Source organism: Rhineura floridana, chromosome 8 (genome assembly GCF_030035675.1).
Source record: "Rhineura floridana isolate rRhiFlo1 chromosome 8, rRhiFlo1.hap2, whole genome shotgun sequence".
Lineage (NCBI taxonomy): Eukaryota > Metazoa > Chordata > Lepidosauria > Squamata > Rhineuridae > Rhineura > Rhineura floridana.
Window position 1 is genome coordinate 5,050,321 of NC_084487.1, and position 9,665 is coordinate 5,059,985.

Below are 9,665 nucleotides of genomic sequence, written 5' to 3' on the forward strand. Positions count from 1 at the left end.
AAACAAAGAAAAAAAACCCCAAGAATTACAAGGTGGCTAGAGTTAGTTTGTGGCGAATTTTGGTCGCTGCAGCACAAAATTTGGCAACGCTGGAGGTGATAAAAGTATTTTGATCAGAAAGAAGTAGGACATAAAATGCGTCTGATCGTCCCAGGGCTTTCGATACATCTAACAAAATATTACAGTTCCTGTTACTAGCTTAGCTACAGCAACACGCACATCGGTAACCTATATGCTCAACAAGCATAGAGATAGAGGTGATCCAGTGGACATAGTGTACTAGACTTTCAAAAAGCGTTTGACAAGGTACCTCACCAAAGGCTTCTGAGGAAGCTTAGCAGTCATTGAATAAGAGGAGAGGTCCTCTTGTGGATAAGGAATTGGTTAAGAAGCAGAAAGCAGAGAGTAGGAATAAACGGACAGTTCTCCCAATGGAGGGCTGTAGAAAGTGGAGTCCCTCAAGGATCGGTATTGGGACCTGTACTTTTCAACTTGTTCATTAATGACCTAGAATTAGGAGTGAGCAGTGAAGTGGCCAAGTTTGCTGACGACACTAAATTGTTCAGGGTTGTTAAAACAAAAAGGGATTGCGAAGAGCTCCAAAAAGACCTCTCCAAACTGAGTGAATGGGCGGAAAAATGGCAAATGCAATTCAATATAAACAAGTGTAAAATTATGCATATTGGAGCAAAAAATCTGAATTTCACATACACGCTCATGAGGTCTGAACTGGCGGTGACCGACCAGGAGAGAGACCTCGGGGTTGTAGTGGACAGCACGATGAAAATGTCAACCCAGTGTGCGGCAGCTGTGAAAAAGGCAAATTCCATGCTAGGGATAATTAGGAAAGGTATTGAAAATAAAACAGCCGATATCATAATGCCGTTGTATAAATCTATGTGCGGCCGCATTTGGAATACTGTGTACAGTTCTGGTCGCCTCATCTCAAAAAGGATATTACAGAGTTGGAAAAGGTTCAGAAGAGGGCAACCAGAATGATCAAGGGGATGGAGCGACTCCCTTACGAGGAAAGGTTGCAGCATTTGGGGCTGTTTAGTTTAGAGAAAAGGCGGGTCAGAGGAGACATGATAGAAGTGTATAAAATTATGCATGGCATTGAGAAAGTGGATAGAGAAAAGTTCTTCTCCCTATCATAATACAAGAACTCGTGGACATTCAAAGAAGCTGAATGTTGGAAGATTCAGGACAGACAAAAGGAAGTACTTCTTTACTCAGCGCATAGTTAAACTATGGAATTTGCTCCCACAAGACGCAGTGATGGCCACCAGCTTGGATGACTTTAAAAGATTAGACAAATTCATGGAGGAGAGGGCTATCAATGGTGCTAGCCATTATGGCTGTGCTCTGCCACCCTAGTCAGAGGTAGTATGTTTCTGAAAACCAGTTGCCGGAAGCTTCAGGAGGTTAGAGTGTTCTTGCACTCGGGTCCTGCTTGCGGGCTTCCTCCAGGCACCTGGTTGGCCACTGTGAGAACAGGATGCTGGACTAGATGGGCCACTGGCCTGATCCAGCAGGCTCTTCTTCTGTTCTTATGTTCTTATGAGATTGGACTACTGTAATGTGCTCTGTGTGGGGCTGCCCTTAAGGCTGGTTCTAGAAGCTGCAGCTAGCACAGAATGCAGCAGTGCAGCATATTGTGAACATATTACACCCTTGCCTGAGCAAGCTCTGTTGGCTTCCATTTATTTATGTATTTGCATTTATAAACCACTTAATATGTTAGGGTCCCATCCACACTAGGAAAGGAAGGATCTGTCATCTTCCATTCTGTCAGTTTCTTCTTCTTATGATTATTATTTAAATTTATATCCCACCCATCCTCCCAGAAAGAGCCTAGGGCAGCAAACAAAAACACCTTCCAGACCAGCCTCAAGGGTTGTCCCACATACAGCACATTACAGTAATCCAGCCTGGAGGTTACCAGTGCATGGACAGCAGTGGTCAAGCTATCCCGGTCCAGAAACAGCTAAAGCTGGTAAAAGGCACTCCTAGCCACGGAAGTAGTCACCTGGGCCTCTAGCGAGAAAGATGGACCCAGGAGCACCCCCAGACTACAGACCTACTCTTTCAGAGGGAGTATGACCCCGTCCAAAGCAGGCAACTGACCAATCATCTGAACTTGGGAACCACCGACCCACAATGCCTCCATCTTGCTAGGATTCAGACTCAGTTTATTGGCCCTCATCCAGCCCACCACCATATCTAGGCACCAGTCTGGGGACAATACCCTTCAGCGGCTGGGCTTTTATGCCTCCTGACCCAGACAGGAGCTGGTGCATGAGGCTGCAGATGGACTGTAGCCTGTCTGTGGATTCAGCGTCAGCCAGGGGGTTCCAGTCCTTACAGCCCTTGCCGGGGACCTCAGTTGTCTCAAGAGACAGAATCCCAGGGGAGCAAGGAAGCACCCAGATGCTCAAGTACTCCCTCCCAAGGCAGGTCTTCTCCAGTCCCCCATCGTAGCAGCTGTTCTTCCAACCTTAAATTCGGTTCTCCTCATTTCTGCAGCAATTTGTGAATTGTACAAATTTCTCCTAATAAAACACATTTTTGTGTGCAGTTTTGGCTAATTGACTAATGTACACATTTTGCAAGCAATTTCTCCTAATATAATGGCATTTTGTTATGGTATTTTCACTAATATATTCATAGTTATGCACATTTGCCTCCAATCTATGCATTTTTGTGAACATTGTTTGGTTAGAGAACTGCATTGTAAAACTGAGATAAGTGTGAATGCCAAAGGATGGCTGTGTTTTGGTTCTCAGATCGTTTCAGAAAGTGCAAATTTAATCCGCTTTAAATGTGAACAGCACCAAATTTGTCCCTCTAGCCTGTGAGGTGTTTATATAGCTTCCTGTTAGTCATTCTTCAGTTATCACACTTCCTTGTCACCTTCCAAGCTGGAAAAAGTCTGGCTCTTTTTAAAAGTGGATTTGTTGCACTAGGATGACAGAACCCTTTAATCCCCTTTAATGGTGCATGCCTAAACTTCCAGTGTGCAGTTGAATCCCTTTTGCAAAAAAAGTGACAGTCTGGAGGCACCTTAGGCCATTCAAGCAGCTTGTGAGTTAGCTAGGACTTAAATCGGGCTCAAGTTTCCCATTCAACATGCTTCTTTCTTTAATATACCACCTCTCTTAGCCATCATTAAAGGTACAGACCTGGTCAGCCCAGTTCTATGTGATTCATGCAAAAGGTCCCAGGTTCAATCACCAACATCTCCAGCTAGGACTGGGAAAGACCCCTGTCTGAAACACCGGAGTGCTGTCACATAGAGGAGGTTGTCACATGGAGGAGCGCCGGGATCTCTTCTTGATCGTCCCAGGGTGCAGGACATGGAATAATGGGTCAAGTTGCAGGAAGCCAGATTTCGACTGGACATCAGGAAAAACTTCCTAACTGTTAGAGCCATGCGACAATGGAGCCAATTACCTAGAGAGGTAGTGGGCTCTCCGACACTAGAGGCCTTCAAGAGGCAGCTGGACAGCCATCTGTCGGGAATGCTTTGATTTGGATTCCTGCATTGTGCAGGGGGTTGGACTGGATGGCCTTGTAGGCCCCTCCAACTCTACTATTCTATGATTCTGCCACTCAGTGTAGACACTACCAAGCTAACGGTACGAGCCTGTCGTTTCCACCTTTGCAATGATCTACGAGAGTCGGAACGTTGACCACTTCATCCCTGTGATCAAGCTGAAGTACTGCTTACCGTGGGCACCGTCTATGTTGGCAAAAAGGTGGACAGCTCCTACTCCTTATTCTGTATTAGGACTGGCAGATGCAGTACCAGCATGACCCCTCAGTGGTACAGTAGGGCCCCACTTATACGGCAGGTTACGTTCCGGACCCCCGCTGTAAAGCGAAAACTGCTGTAAAGCGGAACCCATTGAATAGAATGCAGCGCGATCCCCGAAAACCGCAGTTAAAGTGGAACAAGCGCCGTATGAGTGGGGCTTTTGTCTAAGACCGCTGTATGAGCAAATCGCTATAAAGCGAAGCGCTGTAAAGCGGGGCCCTAATGTATCATGTTTTGATGTCAACATATTGATGTAAGAACTAGTAGACATTGTCTCACTGTTAGGAATTTATTAGGAAAGGAAAGTGTGATTTGTTATTGTATTTTCATTGAAAGTTGTTATTGTTTTTTAATGATGTTATTATCTTGTTATTTAATTTTTGTAAATTGCACTGTTTTTATTGATATGTATTTCTATATATGTGTTTGTTTTTTGTAAGCTGCCTTGAGGGCCTTTTGGCCAAAAGGTGGCATAGAAATAAACCATAATAATAATAATAGTGGGACAAATGCTCTGACGCTGCATCAACTTCCTGTATCTTATAGCTCGCTTGAAGTTAGGATGTAAGAAGGCATCATTTTTTGTTCCACCCTGTAGGCGTTGCATGCAGCACAGTTTCTGTTCTGTTACAGTTCATCTTCTGCCAAAAACTACGCTATTCATCTTGCTGTCCCCTGTGGCAAAATTACATAAATTATGTTGTCATTATGTCATTCCATCCCATTTATTTCAGTGCAATGAAGCTGCAATGCAAATGGAGAAAGAACTGTCATCAGTTATGCATCATTTGCAGACTGAAAGCAACAACCACCACGAATATCGATCATATTCGCTGGATTAATTTCCTTTCCAGACACAGGACAAGTAAGTGAACATTGCCAATTTCTACTTCTGCCAGAATTCTCTGACAACTACTTGAGATTAATGGCCTTCTTGCCCCTGGAAAATTCGAGGCTAGTAAGACTGCTGGCCTCTACATTCTTTGTTGTTATTATGTGCCTTTAAGTCGATTATGACTTATGGTAACCCTATGAATCGGGGACCTCCAATGGCATCTGTCATGAACCACCCTGTTCAGATCTTGTAAGTTCAGGTCTGTGACTTTCTTTATGGAATCAATCCATCTCTTGTTTGGCCTTCCTCTTTTTCTACTCCCTTCTGTTTTCCCCAGCATTATTGTCCTTTCTAGTGAATCATGTCTTCCCACGATGTGTCCAAAGTATGATAACCTTCTAGTGACAGTTTCTTGGTTTAATTTGTTGTTGTTGTTGTTATGTGCCTTCAAGTCGACTACGACTTATGGTGACCCTATGAATCAGCGACCTCCAAGAGCATCTGTCGTGAACCACCCTGCTCAGATCTTGTAAGTTCAGGTCTGTGGCTTCCTTGATGGAATCAATCCATCTCGTTTGGCCTTCCTCTTTCTCTACTGTTTTTCCCAGCATTATTGTATTTTCTAGTGAATCATGGCTTCTCATTATGTGTCTAAAGTATGATAACCTCAGTTTCATCAGGAAGGAGGTCCTGACCTTTAAACCTCCTATGCCTATTGAAAGCAATGGGCTTTAGATCAAGCAGCCTGTGTCATGGAGAAGGGAGCACTGGCGACTCTAAGAGTTTAATGCTCTTCCCTCCCGCCCCAACATATGTAAACAGTACAGATGTACATCCATACACAGTAACAACAACCAACACCATATGGACATATTCTTCCATCTCCTCCCAGAGCTGAAGGAGGGATTCATTTTATGGGGAGACATGGCTCTTCAGATGTTGCAGAACTACAGCTCCCATCATCCTTGGCTATTGGCCATGTTTACTGGGGCTGATGGGAGCTATAGTTCAGCAACATCTGGAGGCCGTGAATTACACAGTGTCCTCCTTTGGGGGTGAATCCGGGTGTATCGTGCTCTTTTCAAAGGCAGCCTCCTGCCTCATCCAAGGCATGGGAACGTGAAATAGCCAGTCTGTTTCTCTGCACAAGAGAGCAAAGCTGAGAGGAAGAGTAGCAGTTTTGTCCCTTCCAAAGTGGATAGCATGACCTGCATAGTATGCAGTTGAATACTTGAATGTGTTATGGGGAGTATAAGAGCTGCTCTTTGAAAAGGTTGGGGTGGACAGTGTCGTGAGCCTTGCTAGCCGGAGGTGGACCGATGCACAGGAGTGGGGGGAGGAAGACTGGGACTGGGACGTCCCGGCTGGGGAAGGACCCAACGAAAGGGAGATGTTGAAGCAGCCCCCGCTTTGGATACTGATGGGTCACTACCAGCCATCTCAGACACCCCCCAGGACAGACCACCTGGACCGGCCACACACTCCTCCGCCTGATGCGGTGCCACTCCCTGTACCTGCACCGCTGCCAGACAGCTCTTCTCCCCACAGAGGGAGAGAACAAGACTCTGCCTTTGCCCCAGTCTAGGAGGTGGAGGCGGCAGGAGATTCAACAAACCCAGCTCAGGAGGAGTTGATGATGGTGATGATGATATTTCCATTTATAGACCGCTCACTATCTGAAAGATCTCAAAGCGGTTTACAATAGAATACACAAGGTACAATAAAAACCACATCAAATACATGAACAATATATATGTACATAAACACAATATGAAAGTCAGAGTATTACAAGCAGTATAATATAAATAGCAACCAACATAGCACAATACAACCATTCACCATCTAGTCCATACAACCACTACCATCATTCGTTACCTCAAACATATCAACCGACCTCTCATACAACATGCAGATTATGCAGACACAAGCCTACATAAAGAATACAATGTTCAGATCACCAAGAGATTCACGTAACCATTTAGGATACTGGAAAATCTATAGCCTGATCCTATGCAGAGGCTTAAGCATGCCCAGCTCTGCATAGAATTGCCCGCAGAGATCTCTTGAGATCTCTTTTTTATGTGTGAGTGTTCTTAGGAATAATAATGTTTAAGGAGGAGCTGAAGTGGATTCTTCTTTCAAAAATTAATGAGAAGCAATATGGGCACAGTATGTGGTATTCCTCGGCCCTGGTGTCCTCCAGATGTTTTGGACTACAACTCCCAGCAGCCCCAGCCAGGAGTTCATGCTTACGCGCCCGCCTCCAACCATGCCTCAGGGTACACACAGGTGGGGACACTGCCCAGCCCTACTTAAGCTGGGTGAAGAGAGGGTTAGTGCTGAATCAACGTCTTTATGCTGCCAAGTTGTGCCTGGTTAGTAAGAGAGGGATGCTGAGTTCTGAGTAAGCCATAGGTAGATTAATGAAGCGCTCTGAACTGAAACTTTATTTTACTTCAATAAAAGAAAAAACTACAGCCATGTCTGAGTCTGAGTTCCTTGAGTTTGGGCAGGACAGAAAGCAGATATTCTGAGTTGACTCACCATCCTACGTAGGGATGGGATCCATTGGCCGGTGCTGGTTCAAAAGCATTCCAACAACCGAACAGGCAGGCATCAATTTGAGTTTGTTTTGTATCTGCTAGCCACTGATTTTATCGATCAGGGGTTTTTTTGCTTCGGAAAAAAATAAATATTAATATTGATATTTTTAAGGAAATATCAATATTTTGGATATAGATATTTTGAAGAAAATGTCTTTATTTTAAAAGGAAAAATCGATAAATCATCATTCTTACAATCGATGTTTTAGAGGCAGATTTTTTCTTTTAAGCCCGTTGTCAAAAATAGCCATGGAAATTCACTACATTAAAATCTGTCCCTCAGTGATTGAGAATAAGCTAGTTAATAGAAGATTGGATACCAAATCTGAATTGGGTGGAATCCTAGCACATCACTAGTTCTTTATTAACGTTAGTTGGAAGAAGCAGTGATGGCCCCCAACTTGGAGGGCTTTAGAAGAGGTTTAGACAAATTCATGGAGGAAAAGGCTATCAACGGCTACTAGCCAAATGCAATGGTCTAACTCAGTATAAGGCAACTTCTTATGTTCCTGTTGGATTGTAATATAAAGTTACAATCATCTGTACAATTACTTTCCTGGGAGTAAATTTCCTGAATACTGTGAGACATACACAGCAATCTAAATGCTGGGAAGTCGTTGGAGGGGCCCCCATTGGAAAGCTCCACAGGATCCTCCTCCTACTCGGGAGCCACCGGCCCGGCTGAGTGCCGGCTCCATCAAGAGCCATGCACACCAGCTGGCCTTGGACAAACAGGTCTCCTGGCAAGTAAGTGCTCCCCATAGGCCATAATGGGAAATAAATACAATTATTTTACTGTGCTAGCCTTTTGGCTGGCAGAGTTTGAGGGGAGATTGGGACCTGGGGGAGGGCTCTGAACACGAGGAGTATCTTGCATGCAGCTCCTCCCCTGCCACACCCAGGAACACCCTGTTTTCAGAGCTCCCACCGGCTTCTGCCAGTCTTCCTGGTGGCACCACTGCTCAGCCATGGCAGAGGGCTGCTGCCGGCACAGCCTGGCACAGCCCGGGCTCCTCGGCATCCAACTCAGCCCAGCACGGTGGAAAGGTGAGTTGGATTGCACCCTTAGGCTACAGTCCTCTGTGCACTTAACCTGGGAGTATATCCCATTGAACTCAATGATATTTACCTCTGAGCACCCATGTATAGGAGGCCACTGTTCGTAAGCATGCATAAGCGCAGACTGTATATAGTCAAGGGACTCTGATTACAAGTACTTATAAGGGTTGCTTTCTGAACCGTTCTTTAGTATGAGTCAAAACTGTTGAGCCAGCCTTAGCTGTTCTTGTCTGTTAGCAAGGCATCTAGCCAGAAAAATTTCCTTCCAAGGATTAAATTAAAACCATCAGCTTTGAAGCTCTGAAAGTGGCTGTCTTTCTTCGCAAGAAGACTGAACAGTCCTCAGTTCTATCTTTGCCATTATGGCCACAGGCTCATTTGGTGTCTTTAGGTGAAAAATGGAAATGGACTGCCTTCACGTCAATCCTGACTTATGGCGACCCTACGAAGAGGGTTTTCATGGTAAGCGGTATTGAGAGGTGGTTTACCATTGCCTCCCTCTGAGGCTGAGAGGCAGTGACTGGCCCAAGGTCACCCAGTGAGCTTCATGGCTGTGTGGGGATTCGAACCCTGGCCTCCCAGGTCGTAGTCCAACACTCTAACCACTATGCCACACTGGCTCTCTAGGTATAGGTAGCGTGGGGGTAATTTTCCGGGCTTCTTGTAAAGATTATGAGTCTTTGCACACTCTGCTAAATATTAAAGAACATTTTAAAAGAAACTGTCCTGTTTAGGCAAGACACAGTATTCATATTATAAAGATGTGGGGAACCTTCAGCCCATGGGCCTGAGTACCCCCCCCCCGGGGCATTTCCCGCCTTTCCCCATAAGGTCACACAGCAGGCTGCAACAATAGAAGATTCAATCATAAAACGTGAAAATGTTTCAAAGGGAACATAGCCAGCTGCCTTATACCAAGTCAGAGAGCCTCCACCACATTATGCTCGAATCTGGATTGCCTAATGTTGTATGTGAGTTAATTTTGTCTTTTTTTGTTTTAGTATTTATAAGTTGATAGGTGCTTTAAAACAATGATAGATGCTTTAAAAACTCATATTGATATATGTATGTGTCCTGTATTTGTTCTTTAACTTTATCTTAAGAATTTTCTGATCTCTATTATATATGGGCTTTAAATCAATATTCTGCAGCAAATGGGAGGGGGGAGTTTCAGGTTTGTTCTGGTTATATAATTTTTCTTTTTATTTCAAGCAGTACAGTAGGGCCCTGCTTACCGGCATTCCGTTTTGCGGCGTTGCGCTCATGCGGCAGCTTTCAATTCGGGGAAATTCCCCGTTTTAAAGCCGATTTTGCGCTTTTACGGAGTTTTGCAACATTTTGGGGTCATTTT